Raw genomic sequence first — 18,204 nt, forward strand, 5'->3', positions numbered from 1 at the left:
TGAATCTGTGCTCTCACCTGATTTGCACTACTGCCTAAAACGTATTTCATCCCGGGAGATATTCAGAAAGGCCCTCAAAGTTCTTTTATATTAAAACAAAATGAGCAGATGTAAAATCACATTTTGCTCTGATGTCATATCTGCAGCAAATTAATTATGGTAAGACGTTTGATTTGGAATTTTTCTCATTTGTAGACAAGCTGTATACACAGCTCACTTCTGAGTGTGGGGCTTGTGAATTTCTCACGATACATTTGACATTCAGCAGCTTGTGGTTTGGGACACCAGCTATGACCACAGCAAGCTATAAATTGATTTACTTTTTAAAAAATCTTCAACAATTGACATGCTTACTATGAAGGCAGAGTTACTGTGATAGTGGCAGTATCACCCAATATTCCCTCAGGTCATTCCTAAAACAAAAATGCCATTCACAACAGGTGAGTTAATTCAGTGGGCAGTTTAATATAAAATGTATCCTGGAATATTTATCTTTCCGCCCATAAGCTAAAAGTGCTGTTATTGGCTAGAAGTGGATTTTCCTGGAGTAAACCACCAAAAATAAACATTTTACTGCTTGCCCAGAGGAAAACTGTGCCCGTGGCGTCCTGGCTTTAAACACGGTATGGATCGATCTTTGGGCAGACAGAAATGAAACAGCCCTACGGTTTTCGCACTCCTCAAAAGAAACACTTAAATTGCAGCCCATGAGAGATTGTTTGATTCTCTGACATGCGTGGATTCATTGATGTGAGTTTGATACCCTTTGCAAATAAATGGATATTTTGTGACTTTGATCAGTGATGCTTCGGTGAAGGAAGAATGGTGCAAAACATAAACTCAGTACCATACTGGACATGGTAACTGTGTAGCATTCAGCTTTTGGTTTGTCTGGTGGCCTGCCAGGAGATATATTTCACCAATATGGGACTTGACCTGTTTGTCCCTTACCCCTAGATTCCAGTGCAGATTTTTCTTCCAAATGTCAGAGATTTGTCATAGTTGTGTATTTGTAAACAAGGCAATGCTGTCTTTAAAGTTGAGACAAAAACTTACAAGGTGGCTCCCAGAAGTACATGATTGCTCTTGTTGATACAGTGCAGTTGAAATCAGGCAGACATAGACTTAAGAGTCAATCACAAAAGGTCACTAAATAATTCGATGAATGCCAGGACTGTCTATTGAAACCTCAAAATATACGAAGACTCAAAAGGCTTCTTTAGAGTTGAACAGGAGATTGGAAGGATACTGCAGGGAATTTCAGGATAATTGACTTTGCTTTGTGGAACAATGATTTATCTAAGCTAACATCCAAAACCATTTTGTTTGATTTTGATTAAAAATTGCCTGACATAGCCACTCAGTGTGAAGAGATCTCTGGAGGATATGTGAAGACAGCTTTAACCACTGCACCAGCTGAGCTAGCTGTGAACAGCATGTGAGAGTTGGGTTTTTCTCTCTATCACTCAGAATTACAGAAAAATAATGTCCCCAGGAAGCCTCTCTGTTCTGCTGAGAAGGATTCCAAGCAGTTTTCAAGTCTCACAATCCTACGAAGAGAGGGATCATTTCCTTACTCTCTGCAATGCTTCTGTCTTTTGAATCCACTTACAAAATTAACTTCCAACTATTCAACTACAAAAGTCATTGCAGCTGCTGAATTCTGACTTTAAGTTTGCAACATCTTCCCTTTGGAAGGAGAATCTCCAAATGAGTAGTGGGCTTTCAACAATCTTAGAGATTGATCTTGTTTTAATCTTTACACTTGCTTACCCTAAATCTTTTTGTATCTGCAATTTTTGTTCATAACATCCCCACTTTTTATCCTAAATAATTTTCAGTGATAGTTGAATAAGAAATTAACCTTTTATCTTATTTGAAGCATACATTTATGCTGCTGATTTCCTTCAAATTCATAGGCTTGAAAATTGAAAGAGGTCTAAGTGAGGGATACTCTTCATGGACCACTTTGAGGACATTCCTTTTGTTTGTGACAGACTTCTTCATTTGAAAAACACAGTGGCCCCAGTGCAAAATATTGTTAACAACAACTTACATTGAAGTAGCACCAGAATGTAGAAAAACATTCAAAAATGCTCCACAGCAGTGAAATCAGACAAAAAAAATGGATTGCCAGTCAAAGTGGGAGATATCTGGAAGGAATAGTGGAGGTGATGAGGTGGCTTTTGAGGAAGTTCTTAAAGTAAAAGGGGGAAAGTGGTTTTTGAGGATGGTGAGGGGTGGCATGAAGGATACAACTTAACTTAGTTAAAGACAATGTAGGAAAACAAATAAAATGTTAGAATACACCATGTGATCTTCCCTGGTTTGTGAAATACAATTCTGTTTGCTACTGGAGTAAAGTTTGTTTGGGCCAGTGGTACAAAATCAGCTTAGGTCAATAAGCAGATACCTGGACGTGTAGCTCTACTTTCTTTCCTACTACAAGCAATGGAATCAAAGATATAAGAGAATTGCTGATGCAAGTGCTAAAGCTGAGTGAGTTTGGCTGGTCAGGTTTTTTTTCCACCCTAGCACTCCATCATACAGCACTATTAGTATATTTAGATTTAGATGCCAGCCAAAAGTCACTGTAAAGCTGTCTGCCAGGAATTCAAACAAGTTCTTCAAGCTTTTCCATCTGTTTCCAAATCATGCAACTCCAGACTAAGCCATATATTTTTGCAACCAGCTGTAAATATTGTGGAATTTACTGAGTGTAGCTTGGATATATTAACAATAAAACATTTTCTGAGGGGCTAATGTCTATGTAAAGCCTATAAGGGTAGAGTTATAGAGAAGAAACAAAGTCAGTAAAATTTCTTTATAATATGTGGGCACCACAATTTATTGCCCAATTCTGGAGGTAGGGGGCCTCTCTCCCTCTGTGCACCTTTCTCAAGTCCTCCAGTGCTGCATCAGAGTTCTCTCCCACTTTGCTGCATTTCTAATCTCCTTTCTGCTTAAGTGCTATTCTGTAACACTTGTATCTCCTGCTGCAGTCCGAATATACCATCCCTTTAAGAGATAAGAGTTGGCTTTAAGTAACAGAGACTAGTTTTAAGTGATGCTAGCCTGACATGAACTTGGACTCCCTGATGAGGCCTACAGCTACAGCAATAACGATGGTTAGGACATTATTACCATTATAATGAGCAGCTAGCATAAGGCTTGTGCGCTACCTACAAATCAACAAATAAAGCAAGTTAATCGAGCATCATGACCCCCTGCCCACATTTTGTAACTTCATTCACATTTTCACTTTGCGTTTTTTTTTAATCCCAGAGGAAGGATAACATCTTCCCTGGAAAAGTCGAGAGTTATATTTTCATCTCTGTGATAATGCTTTTGGAAAAATAATTGGACATGAGTAAGCAGTTGAGTATGAGGTGGGAGTAAGTGGTCATGGGCTTTTTCATCTGACTGTATTGCTCTTCTGTCTTACCCCATCTCCAAATATATGAAGAAACCTGGTAGATAATTATTTTCCTTGAATGCTAAATTGCTTGGGGTTGGAGGTGGGGCAATGTAAACAAAAATAACCTGATTATTGCCAGCAGTGCAGCAACTGAGGCCAACATTTCACCAGAATACAAACAACAGTGCAGTGAAAATGGAAGTTCTCATCCCTACAAAGTATACACAATTCACAGGTGGTGCAACTACTTTAACAGAATAAGCTGTGAGATATTCTGTGCTATCAAATGCACATTATATTTTCAGCAATGTGGAACATTAATTTTCTATTTATATTACAACACAATCTGCAAGGGCAAAGCTCAAAGGTGAAGAGCTTAAATGTTGTCCAAGTCCTGGCAGTATTTTTTGTGCAGCCACTCCATCTGGTACAGTATCCTAAAACAGTGTATCTGCAGATCCCTCCCTAACAGCAGTGTGGGTCTCCCTGCAGCATAGTGGCTGCAGCATTTCAAGGAAGCAGCTTACCACTACCTTCTCAAGGACAACTAGGGAAGAACAAAAAGTGCTGATGCAGCCAGTGATGCCACAACCTCTAAATGAATTTTTTAAAAATGTAAATCTATAGATATAATTTTGGTCCCATGAAAGAATTTTTAAAAAAATCTGTTGTAAAGAAACCATGATTAGCTCAGAGATAGTAGGAACTGCAGATGCTGGAGAATCTGAGATAACAAGGTGTAGAGCTGGATGAAGACAGCGGGCCAAGCAGTATCAGAGGACCAGGAAAGCTGATGTTTTGGGCCTAGACTGAAGAAGGGTCTAGGCCTGAAATGTCAGCCTTCCTGCTCCTCTGATGTTGCTTGGTGTTCATCCACCTCTATACCTTGGTATGTATGACTAGCTCATAATTTTTTTTTGCCAATTCTGCCCTTTTGACTGATGATTTAATCTTATTTGGAGTTATTTAGAACATTCTTTTGAGATGGTTTTGAGGTCCTGTCAAACTACACTTTTCTCTATTTTAGGCCATAGGCCGAAGTGTCGATTAGTAAGAAATGTGAAATGTAATGAATAACAATGTTATCATCATGTTGCAACTTGAAAAGAGGATATATATTTTATTTATTTTAGTTTACTTTATTCTGTTCAGTAAAATCTATTTCACTCCAAAATATGTAAAAATGTTAATTTTTGAAAAAGGAATTGTCACAATCAAAGTAGAACCAATTGATCCTATTTTGTTATCTTAAAAATGAAGAGGGTTTTAATGCCTCTAGTTTATTGCAAGTTGTGTATCACATTTATCATTGTTACCTAAAATTGCCAACAGCATTTGAAGGAATTTCGATTTCCATTTGTCTTCTTTTACTGGTAATAAATGATCCAATGTGACGATGTCTGGTATCGTTGTTTCTGTAAGAATAAAGAAGATGGAAAGAGGTTGCTGATGGATACAGATAGATTGGGTGAGAGTGCAAACATCTAGCGGATGGAGTCTAATATGGGTAAAGTTGTTCACCTGGGCAAAAATAATTTTAAAAAAGAGTATAATTTAAACAAAGAACAATAAGGACAGAGATGAGAAGAATTTGTTTTCTCTCAGAGGCTGTGCGACTTTGAAGCTCTCTGCCTTGGAAGGTGGTGGAAGTAGGCTCATTGATTATTTTTCATTCAGAGGTGGATGGATTCTTCTAGGCAGGGGAATCAAGGACTATCAGGGATACATGGAGACGTAGAATTCGAAACATAAACAGATTGGTTTGGTGATGAGTGCTGGACACAGTCAGCCATGGTGAGAAAATGAAGATGTTCAGGGGTAGGGTCAGTACTGTCTACATATGGGTCAGAGCGTTGGCTGGCAGAGTCTTTAAAGGGCTTCACATTCACCTACAACATTTCTGTTATCCTGCAGAGAGCAAGCTCAGGCAACGTTCTTTACAATGCATGGAAGGGAAGGCCAGTTAAACCTACAAGTTCAATCATGTTCCACAGAGTGATGAGTACGACGCTAAACCCAAACACCAACATTCAGTAAAGAGTGGACCCAAAAAAACACATTCTCAACATTTTTCCCCCATAGAGAAATAACATTAACTTCCCTGTAACCATCAATGCATGCCAACCATGTGCCAGTGCATTTAATTCTCTGATTAATCTAGTTTCAGCAAATCATGATGATGCACGTTTGAATGAAGTGAAACCAATATAATATGAAATACTTACATGTAATATTTGAATTTGGAAAACCCTCTCTTCAACATTGCACTTTTGATCAGTCTTATGTTTGTGGTAAATAATTTCCCCTGCTACGTGATCTCATGTGTCTCCCATGAATAGACTAGCATTTTACATTTTAATTAGGGTTTCATGGGAACCAGTAAAAAGCAACAGGGTAGAAGTAGTCTCCACTTCCTGTTGCACTGTTGGGAAAGGCATGCCACAATTAAAATTCTGCCCTCTATGCTTCAGTCAAACCTTCATAATTTTAATTTTGATTACCCCATAGCCTCGTCTTTCCAGGTTGTTCACCCTTCTATAGTAGCTGTAACATCACAGTTCTGGCATCAATATAAATCACTTTATCATTCTTTCCTGTGCCTCTATCATCCTTTCTGTAATATGTTGTCCAGATAACTCCCAAGATTCTACATAATCATAACATAAGTTCCCTGTTTTTCAATTAAACCCCTGTGTTTGGTTTACTTTTGTTATGGCTCAATTGACCTAACAACTTTTAGTTATTTATATACATATATTTCCACATCTCTTTGCTCCTCTCCCATGTCACAATTTCAGATACCCCTTCCATTAACATGAGGCAGTCTGTTTGGATACCTCACTGCCAATAGTCCTCCTTCCTCTCTGCTGTGTCTAGGGCCTGGCTAATTGTCAGTGGTAGAGAATAGTCCACTGGTGAGTCTAAACAGAAGAGGCACTTGTCTTACATAACAAGGTAGTTTGTTGCATGATAGCAATAGAGACAGTTTATATTAACTTGCAAGGCATAATTACAAAGGACTCTTGAGAGCTGTAGAATGCATCTGCACCGTTTGAGCACTTGCACAGAACTGAAAGACTGTGTGACATATCTAGGTTGGGTAGAGCTCAAAGGAACAAGAATATTAACTCCTTATACAACATAGGTTTTTAGATTCCTATTTTCAAAGTAGCATATCATCTTTTTTTCCACCAACACATAGCAATTCATACTCACCTCTATTGCAATTTATTTGCCACTTCAATACACATTCTTCAAGTTTTTTACTGCACTCTTGTAATTTGTTGCTGTGCTGCTCAGTGTTGACTTTCCTTCACAATTTGTATGTCCCTGCTGTAACAGGGAATTGCACACAAATGTCTTTGTATGATGCTCATCACTCAGTGCCTGTCCCTTAATTTTGACTTGCAGCTATTCAGCTACTCCTCATGTTGTGTTACCTGAAAGGTGCTACAAAAATGTAAGTTTTTGACATTTTAATTTGGCAATGACCAGTTCTGCTCCTGCATTACAACAAAAAAAATCATTTTGAGAATGATTAGTATTCACAGATGCAGAAGAGTATAAACATCAGGCCTTTGAATTTCTTGCACAGCTCAGTTACTTATTAGTATTGCACTAAAAGATACACAATTCACCAGTAGAGGGGGGTTGCACATCAACATTCAAAGCAATTTAATTGGCTTATAAACTGAAAGCAGAGGGAATCTTGTGGTGCAGTGGCTGTGTCTCCACTTTGTGACAGGAAAGCCTAAGTTCAAGTTCCACTTGCCCTTGGGGTGTCTCATAACATGTACAAACAGGCTGGTGAAAAGTAGTTTTGATAAACTGATGTAAGCACTGGCAAGATCCATATAAAACAAGAGTCAGAGCTGAACCACTGTAAACATGAGTACAATATTGATGTAACTATATTAATGCAATTTACAGATTGAGCCCAGGTATAACGGAATTTAACATGGTCCAGAGTGAGACTTAACAAGGACTGGAATTATTCCGAGCCCAATGGAAGATGTGTGTGGTTAATGCAGGCCAGTTATTTCAGTCCCAGAATAATGCTGCAGGAGCTCCTCAGGTCCCAGACCCAACCACTTTCAATGGTTTCATTAATTACCTTCCCATAATAAGATCAGAGTTGGGACCATTTACATATGGGGTTTTGCATCTAACCTTAACATTTAATGATATTACTGTGATCCAGGTCGCCAACATCACTGTCCTAGGGTTCACCATTGATTGGAAATACAACTGAACTGTGTGTATAATTGTTATGGAGAAAGAAACAGAGTTAACTTTTCATGTATTGTATGATTCTTCTTCAGAACAGAAGCCGTTCTGAAGTCATACTGGATTTGAAATGTTAACTCTGTTTCTCTCTCTATAGATGGGCTTCCCCAGCATTCTCTGTGTTTCAGATTTCGAGCATTTGCAGTATTTTGCTTTTGTACAATTACTATGAAAGGGCCATGGCCTGCAGTGACCTGAGAAGACAATGTATGGCCAACTTCTCATGAGTAGATTGAGGTACAGCACTAAATACTAACATCCCCTGAAATGTCAAAGTCCCAAGAATGAACAATCCTGGTCAGAATTTCTGCGTTTCTCTTGCTGGCCACGGTCACTGTATCTTGTATATGAGTTTTGTGTTTTCCATCTTCAAAGAGATTGTCCAAATTTATATTAATCCAGCAAGAAGATTTTTTTGTGAACCTTGGATTAGAAAAGGTTATTTGTGACCCCAAGCTCACCATAGAGGTCTAAAAATATAAGGCCTCACTCACTCCATTTGCACACACTATCCCTCACACAAAGATGAGAAAACAAAAACAATTTCATGATGGTGTATAAAACCTGATAGAATTGTGGCTGCTGTAAATCAGGAATAAAATCAGAAGTTGCTTGTAAAGCTCAGCAAGTCTGGCAGCATCTGTGAAGAAAAATCAGAGTTAACGTTTCATGTCTGGTTACCCTTCAAGGGTCAAGAAGTTGGGTCTGGGACTTTTTCTAGCAATTTTTGTTTTCATTCATGTTGTTGTATAATTGCCTCAGTCTTTTTTTCTGGGAGGTATGTGTTATTTATAAACAAGTTGATGCTTTGGCTGGAGTGATGGTCTTGAAAGCAGTGGATTCTCAGTAGATAGTGAAGTGTCTTGTAGATGAATTGTCAGGATATTGATTCTCAGGAGGTCAAGAAATTTCAACTGGTTGGGGAGAGTACTTTTCTCACTTTCAAAGTACAATATTACTGTTTATTACTTTTTCTGCCTAATTGACTTGTAATCAATTCAATAGCCTCTCAGGTGGAACTATCAGACTGCATGAAGCATCTATTGTTACTCTTAAAGTAGATAAGAGGATGGCTTTCTCGCAATGGACAGCTTCCTAACATACATTATTCAGACGTGCTGTGGGTGGTGGGAGGAAAGTGGAAGCAGGAAGATTGAGGCTACTCCCAACATTAATTGTCATGTGCAGAGCAGTTGTGACATCATGATGAGTCTGTAAATCTTCATAATGACAGTGGGAGAAATTCCCAATTTCAGCCTTGGACAGGGCCAGCTTTGGATGCCCTTCCGCTTGAGATGTTTGGAAGTCTGTGATTCAACAGATTGGAAGCCTGTGGTAATCAATGAAGTTGGTTTCCCTCTTCAGCACACCAACTCTACTCTGACAGTAGTCTGATATGACAATGAAAGCTGTAACACTAGATATGTTGGTTTGTAACTTATGCTCTGTGCAGGAGATGCTAATCCCAGGAAATATCCATGGATGTGAGCAGCGAACCTCTCCAAATGAACTCAGGGGAACTATAATTGTCACAGGATGTACACCATTAAAAAGATCAACACAAAAATGCACTTAAATGTACCAAAGTGTTAAACATAATTTTTCTCATATTACCCATTCCTAGTTGCCCTTGAGAAAATGGTGGTGAACTGTCTTTTTGAACAAATGCAGTCCATTTGATGTAAGTATACCCACAATGCATTTAAGGAAGGAAGTCCAGATTTTGACCCAATAACACTGAAGGAAGAACATTATATTTCTAAGTCAAGATGGTGAGTGATTTGGAGGGTTTTTGCAGGTGGTGGTGTTCCTCTGCATCCACTGCCATGTCCAACTTGATGGAAGTGGTTTGGGTTTAGAAATGCTGACAAAGGAGCCTGGGTAATTTTTTGCAGTGCATCTTGTAGACAGTATACACTGCTGCTAGTGAGTGTCAGTGGGAGAGGGAGTGAGCAATTGTAAATGTCGTGCCAATCAAGCGTGATGCTTTGTCCTGGATGGCGTCAAGCTTCATGAGTGTTGTTGGAGCTGCACTCATCCGGGCAAGTGCCTTGTAGGTGGTGGACTGGCTCTGCGACTGTGATTGGAAGGTGAGTTAATCACTGCAGGATTCCTAGCCTCTGACCTGTTTTTAAAGCTACAGTATTGATATGAATAGTTCAGTTTAGGTTATGGTCAATGGATTTGTCCTGCTTTTTGGGTACAGAATATACTGGGGCATTTTTTTCATATTGTTAGACGCCAGTGTTCTTGCTGCACTGTAACACCTTGGCACATGACATGTTCTGGAGCACAAATCTTCAGTACTATTGCTAGAATGTTGTCATAGCATTTGTAGTATCCAGAACATAGAACATAGAACATAGAACATAGAACAGTACAGCACAGAACAGGCCCTTCAGCCCACAATGTTGTGCCGACCATTGATCCTCATGGATGCACCCTCAAATTTCTGTGACCATATGCATGTCCAGCAGTCTCTTAAATGACCCCAATGACCTTGCTTCCACAACTGCTGCTGGCAACGCATTCCATGCTCTCACAACTCTTCAACCTTCTCACAGAACCTTCAACCATTTCTTGATATCATGAGCAGTGAATCAAATTGTCTGAAGACTGGAATCCATGATGTTTGGGACCTTTGTAGGAAGCTGAGATGGATCATCCATGTGGCACTTCTGGCTGAAAGTTTGAATAAATGCTTCAGCTTTGTCTTTCTCATGGATATGCTGGGGTCTCCCCTCCCCTTGTTGAAGATGGCGATATTTATACACCCTCATCTTCAATGAATTGTTTAATTGTCCATCATCATTCACGATGATGTACGTGGCAGGACTGCAGAGTTTAGGATGTGGGATTGCTTACCTCTGTCTATCATTAGCTGTTTATGCTGTTTGGCACCCAAGTGGTCCTGTTTGGTAGCTTCACAAGGTTGTCTCCTCATTTTTAGGGGTTTGACTGGTGCTGTGTTTCTGCACTGTCCATCAAACCAGGGTTGACCCGTGATTGATGGTAATGCGCAAGTAGGGATCATGCAAGCCCCTTACATTGCAGATTGTACTGGAGTACAATTCTGTTACTACTCATTGTGGCAAATGCTGAAGATTGTGAGGAAATTTAGAACCTAGATTGCCCATGGTCCTACACAGGCACACAATGTAGAAAGAATATGATAGTCATGAGGAAATTATGTAAAACAGTCGCAGATCAAGAGGACAGCAATGGAGTAACAGGAAAATGAGCACAGATTCTGTACCGGTCATGCAACCATCAACATGATCCTGCAAAACCAAATCAAGAAATGAAACACTCAGTTGGTGGCAAAATGAAACCTTAGCTTTGCTCCCAATTCTTCTTTTGTTTTGGGTATTAGTGCCACTACATCCATGCTGCTCCTTCGATCAGATTTTTTACAGAAATTGATATTCAAAGTGAAAGTAACTCTGAACCACTGTTCTGGTGCCAAGTATCCATTTCCTTCTTAGTGGTTTGTTTGCTGCTAAATCACAAAATAATTTCATTGTTTGCCTGCCAACAAAAAATGAAGAAGAGGTGCAGATTTTTTTAGTAGACCATACCATTTCACTTTACCCCACTGCGCTCACTCTGTTTCATTGTTGAGTTATTCGAGACAAGAACGGACAGATGTCTGTACGGTAAGGGGTTCGAAGTATGGGAGAACAGTTATTGAAAGGTGGAGTTGAAATGGAAATCAGCCATGACTTTATTGAATGGCTGAAAAGCCAATACTGATCCTAATTCCTGTGCTCAGCTAAAAGTATTAGGACAAGTCATTTACATGATTAGTCACTCCAACATATGACACAATATTTATGTAACAATGTAGTTTGCAATCACAATACACAAAGCTGAATTTGGCTACATCAACAAAGAATAAACATCAGTGCTTTGAAATCATTGTGAAATATTATACTTATTAAGGAATAGTCAGGTGATTGAGCGACTTATCAGAGTAAGTATTCCTTGACATCGTAAAAAGCAATATCACTCTCAATGACATAAGTGCATAAGTGCCTGCACCATAATTAGAACATTGGAACCAAGTTCTTGAAGATGACTAAGCTGTGATTAATCTGTAATTCCATTTTTCCATTACATCACCTCGTGAGAACTGAATTACTGTATAATGGTGTGAAGTTTGCCTCGTTTACACGGAAGATGCATTAGATTAATTGCACTTTATTTAATTTCTAACACTTAAGGACTAGGATTTTGCAGATAATTATTGTTTGCCAACTTTTTGAAGTTAAATCTTTCTGGGCAGTTATCATCATGGGGCACAATTTGCTTAAGTAATTTATTCACAAAACCACGGGTAATTTTCAGGCAAATGCAGTATTTGAATATCAAGTTCAGCTATACTGATATTGTGCCATAAAATCAAAGGGTTGTGGGTTGCTGTGATTAAATTAGGGCCACATTACTAGTTCTCATTGTTCTGCAATGTCAGCAAGTAGCATTAAGTTACATTAAACAAATTGGGATGACTATTCTATTACCTCTGTGATTTAAGATAATCTGTCTCAATTCATGAATTGGAGAACGGAAAAAATCTTGTTGATTTGGAAAAGGTTCAGGTTTGAAAGGGACTTCTGTATGCTCACTGTGCCACAGTAAGAACTGCTAAGTGCTCAATGGTTATTGCTGACAGCTTTATACTGAGATAACTGCTTTGGGGAGAATATTACTGCTATCTTCTTCTGGCGTTGCTAGGTTGTTGTTATCAAATGCACCAATGATTCTCCATTATAGTCTCAATGTTGTATTGTTCTGCCACGTAATATTCTCACTTAGCCTATGGGACAGAATGGACTGAGTTTGCCATGACTGCTGTACATGTTATTCTCTTACATTATGGCACAGCTTTTCTTCCAGTCTTTCCTGCCTCTCTTCTGTGTCAAAAATGCAGCTTTGCAAAGAGTTCCTTTTCATAACGCGTCTATGAATACCCACCATTCAATGATATTATGGTCGATCTTTTACTTCTATGCCATGTTCCTTCACTTTTCCCTCAACCTTTGATATTTTTAACATTTTGCAATCTATCAATCTTATAGTTGGACAGATTTGTCCTAAATCCTCAGGAACAGAGAATTTCAAGGATCCACCACCTTCTGAATGATGAAATTCCTCCTCATCTCTGACCTAAATAGCCTGCTATATGTTCTGAGGTCATGGCCCTTGTTTGAGATAACCCAACCAGTATCCCTCTTGCACTTACTCAGGAGATCCAAGGAAGAATTTTGTATGTTTGAATCAGAACACCGCTCATTTTTTTAAACTCCTGAGAATAAATGCCCAGCCTGTTTAATTTTTTTTTTCTCAGGGAACAATTCCTCCATTCCAGGAATTAATTTGGTGAACCTTTGTAGCACTCTGTCTATGGCAGGTAAACTTTCTGTAGGTAAGGTCATCAAAAACATACACAATGCTGTAGGCGTGGTCTCAACAAGGCTCTATATATTTTGCAGTAAGATATCTTTGCTTCTATACTCAAATCATTTCGTAATATAAAGACCAGCATACTATTCGCCTTCTTAATTGTTTGCTGTACCTGCATATTAAATTTCATTGACTCATGAACAAGGACACACAAGTACTTTTGAAGTTCAACACTTCAACACTCGAACAATGGAAAGGCTTGCCCAGTGGTAATTTGAGTTTAAATGCTTCCCAAACCTTGGATGTGAAAATCTTGGGTGTCCAGTATTCTATTGTTCCAGCAATGAAACATGATATTGAGATATTTTTACAAAATATATCGATTTTGAAAAAAATTATATTTCAAAATCTTATTTATTGCCTCCAAGTTAGAGAGCCATAGAATCATACAGCATGGAAATAGACCCTTTGGTCCAACAAGCCCACGCCAAACATAGTCCCAAACTAAATTAGTCCCACTTTCCTGCTCCTGGCCCTTATCCTTTCAAATTTTTCCTATTCATGTACTTATCTAAGTGTCTTTTAAACGTTGTAATTGTGCCCACATCCACCACTCCCTCAGGAAGTTCATTCCACATGCAAACCACACTCTGTGTAAAAAAATTCACCTTGATATCTTTTTTTAAACCTCCCTCCTGTCACCTTAAAAATGTGCTCCCTAATCTTGAATCTTAAATTACCACCCTAGGGAAAAGACCCCTACCATTAACCCTATCTATACACCTAATTATTGTATAAAACTTCTAAAGGGTCACCTCTTCCTTGATGTTTTACATTTGCCTTTTGAAATCTCAGACATCTACATGTTAGCACTTGGCTAAAATTTCCTAAGGCCTGGAAATGCTTCTCTTTAATCACCAGTGATGTGATTTGCAACAGTAGCTCAAATGAGCAATTTTCCATTTAAAACCTATTTTCTCCATTCCAGAATCAGGCCTGAGATTTGGACTTTGCCGTATGTTGCTCATGCCATGCAGATACACAAAACAGCATTTTGCTAAGTCATACAAAATTAATTTGTCAATGAAGTATTAATTTACTATGTTCTCATTAAGCCATCATTTCACGTGTTGGGGGAGATCCTTCACTATGAGGAATTCCGCCATGTGAGACCCTCTTTTAACCAGCCTACAAGACTAGTCTGGCCTGCATGTGACACTACACCCACAGCAATGTGATTAACTCTAATTTGCCCTCTTAAATGGCCCTGAGACCCAATCAGCTCAAGGGCAACTGGGGATAGCCAACAAATGCTAGCCTTGCCAGTGTCACCACACGCCATAAATAAATAAAGAAAGAAAATGGACACCAGTCAGACAAAGTTTTGTGGTAACTTTATCACCATATGCCCCCATTTTGTTGCTCAGTTCTGGCAGATTTATGGCAGAGGCCTGTGTAGGAGGCCATATGTTGTGATTAGACAATTTGACCCTTTTATTGTCTGAGAGAAAAATCCAGAACGGAGTTTTTTTTTGTTTCCACAGAGGACTCACTTTTGGCACACCCCGGGAGTGCCCGTAGCGTCTGTGAATAATGTATTGTTCACACTACCATTCCTCCACAAAACTGTCAAATAAGCACAAAATATTGTAGATGTTGGAGATCTAAAGTAAACACAGAGAACACTAGAGAAAAGCAACAGTTCTGGGAAGAATCTGCAGAGGGAGAAACTAAATTAATGTTTTTAGTTCAATATAACTACGCTTTAGAACTCAAAAGGAGCTGAAAAAGGAGCTGTTGTGGACAGAAGCAGAGGAGGAGCAAAAGCAAGTCGGGATCATTCTCATAGACTGAACTGCTGTGTTCCACAAAGAGCCACCCCATTTTTTCTCTTGCCAATGTAAAGGAGACCACAGTGAGAACAGCAAATGCAGCAGACTAGTTTGAAAGAAGTACAAGCGAAATGATAATAAAGTGTGAAGCTGGATGAACACAGCAGGCCAAGCAGCATCTCAGGAGCACAAAAGCTGACATTTCGGGCCTAGACCCTTCAGCAGAGAGGGGGATGGGGTGAAGGTTCTGGAATAAATAGGGAGAGAGGGGGAGGTGGACTGAAGATGGAGAGAAAAGAAGATGGGTGGAGAGGAGAGTATAGGTGGGGAGGTAGGGAGGGGATAGGTCAGTCCAGGGAAGACGGACAAGTCAAGGAGGCGGGATGAGATAGTAGGTAGAAAATGGAGGTGCGACTTGAGGTGGGAGGAAGGGATGGGTGAGAGGAAGAACAGGTTAGGGAAGCGGAGACAGGCTGGGCTGGTTTTGGGATGCAGTGGGGGGGAGGGGATGAGCTGGGCTGGTTGTGTGATGCAGTGGGGGGAGGGGAAGAACTGGGCTGGTTTTGGGATGCAGTGGGGGAAGGGGAGATTTTGAAGCTTATGAAGTCCACATTGATACTATTGGGCTGCAGGGTTCCCAAGCGGAATATGAGTTGCTGTTCCTGCAACCTTCGGGTGGCATCATTGTGGCACTGCAGGAGGACCATGATGGGCATGTCGTCTGAGGAATGGGAGGGGGTTTTAAAATGGTTTGCGACTGGGAGGTGCAGTTGTTTATTGCGAACCGAGCGGAGGTGTTCTGCAAAGCGGTCCCCAAGCGTCCGCTTGGTTTCCCCAATGTAGAGGAAGCCACACCAGGTACAGTATACCACATTGGCAGATGTGCAGGTGAACATCTGCTTAATATGGAAAGTCATCTTGGGGCCAAGGATGGGGGTGAGGGAGGAGGTGTGGGGACAAGTGTAGCATTTCCTGTGGTTGCAGGGGAAGGTGCCAGGTGTGGTGGGGTTGGAGGGGAGTGTGGAGCGGACAAGTGAGTCATGGAGAGAGTGGTCTCTCCAGAAGGCAAAGGGTGGGGATGGAAAAATGTCTTGGGTGGTGTGGTCGGATTGTAGATGGCGGAAGTGTCGGAGGATGATGCGTTGTATCCGGAGATTGGTGGGGTGGTATGTGAGAATGAGGGGGATCCTCTTGAGGCGGTTGTGGAGCGGGCAGGATGTGAGGGATGTGTTGCGGGAAATACGGGAGACGCGGTCAAGGGCGTTCTCGACCATTGCGGGGGGGAAAGTTGCGGTCCTTGAAGAACTTGGACATCTGGGATGTGCAGGAGTGGAATGCCTCACAATGCCTTGGACAGTGAGGATAGAGCAGGAAAACAGGCAAATATTCCACATTCTTCGATTGCACAGAAGGGATGAGGTGAAAACATGTTAGGAGTGACAGAGGAATGGAACAGTGTGTCACAGATGGATTGGTCCCTCTGTCTGAATTCTGTTCTCTCAGGTCTAACTCTGACTTTGTTATTAAACCTGCTGATACAGAGGGTGCAGTTGTCATCTGGTGAGTCACTCTCTTTTTTGCAAAGGCTGATTGCCAACTTTTAGATATTTTCATCTTCCCCTGTTCATGACCCCACCACAGAACACCAAGCTGTTGCTGCCAGGACGGTTACTAACCTCATCTCCTCTGAAAATCTCCCCTCAGCAACTTCCCAGTTCTTAGTTCCCCAACCCTGGGCAACCAGTTTCTACCTCCTTCCCAAAATCTACAAACAGGACTGTCTGAGTAGACCCATGGTTCTGGTCTGTTCCTGCCCCACTGACTTTATTTCTTCTGATTTTCACTGCTTTTTCCCTCTCGTTCAATCTCTTTCTACTTACATTCGTGATTTTTCTTACGCTTCACACCAGTGTCACAATTTCTAGTTATCTGGCCCTAGCTGCCTCCTCTTCATGGTGGATGTGTAATCCCTCTACAGATCCATGCTCTATCAGGAAGGTGTGAAGACTCTCTGTTTCTCCTTTGAAAAAAGGCCTCAACAGTCTCCATCCGCCACCAGCCTCCTATGCCTGGCTGCTCTTCTTCTCACTTTGAACAACTTGTTCATTAACTTGTCAGACATTTTTTCAGGTCAGAAACGTGGCTACTGGTACCCTCATGTGTTCTAGCTCTACCTATCACTTTGTCACATAAGAGGAATATTTCTTGTTCCAGTCCTATTCGAGTTCCCACCCACAATTCTTTCTTTGGCACATCGAAGATGTTATTGATTTCTGCCCTTGTCTGGAATTGGAAAAGTTATTCAACTTTGCTTACCATTTGTCTCACCTTCACCTAGCCCATCTTCCCAGCCTTCCTTGATCTCTCTGTTTCCATTTCTAGGAATAGAGGGTCCACCAATATTTAACAGTTTATAGAACAGATGCAAATGTGTCATGTTCTTGCACACATTTATACACATAAGGGAGGAAATAGACTGCCTCACAGAGCCAGGGACCTAGATTTGATTCTACCGTCAGGTGACTGACTGTGTGGAGTTTGCACATTCTCCCCATGTCTGTGTGGGTTTCCTCCCACAGTCCAAAGGTGTGCAGGCTAAATGGATTGGCCATGCTAAATTGCCCGTAGTGTTCAGGGATGTGTAGATTAAGTGGGTTATTGGGGGATAGGTCTGGGTGTGAAGCTCTGAGGGTCAGTGTGGACTTGTTCCACATTGTAGGGATTTTATGATCTATGAGCAGGCTGAGAATCAAGCTCTGGCAACGTTCTCTTGCAACTGTGGCTATGGATGTGCTCTGAGTAGGTGGAGACCTAGCAATGATGTATGTGAGCTAGTGCTACAGAGACCCAGTCTATTGTTCTAGGGTCAAGGGTTCAAATCCTACTACAGCAATTTGAATGTGAATTTGGTAACATGCTAGCCTAATTGTAACAAATCCATCCACTTCACTGTCATTGTGCAGGAGTTCAGATTCACCTCTTACATATACAATTGAATATATCAAATTTTGACTCATAGTTTTGGGAAAGGCTAATGAATTTGAATGGGATTTTGTTGCCAGAACTGGTTGTGAGGTCTTTGCCAGTTTATACCTTTGTATGCATGACACTGCCTTTAATTAACATTCAAAGAATTTATGAGAAATATAGTTAAATAGAGATCAGTTCTACCATTAATCGTTTGAGTAATCAGTTAGTTAAACTCTTTAAAATCATACTCGGTTATTATATAACATTAAAAAGAATTGGTGGAGGGATTCCACA

Source organism: Stegostoma tigrinum, chromosome 3 (genome assembly GCF_030684315.1).
Source record: "Stegostoma tigrinum isolate sSteTig4 chromosome 3, sSteTig4.hap1, whole genome shotgun sequence".
Lineage (NCBI taxonomy): Eukaryota > Metazoa > Chordata > Chondrichthyes > Orectolobiformes > Stegostomatidae > Stegostoma > Stegostoma tigrinum.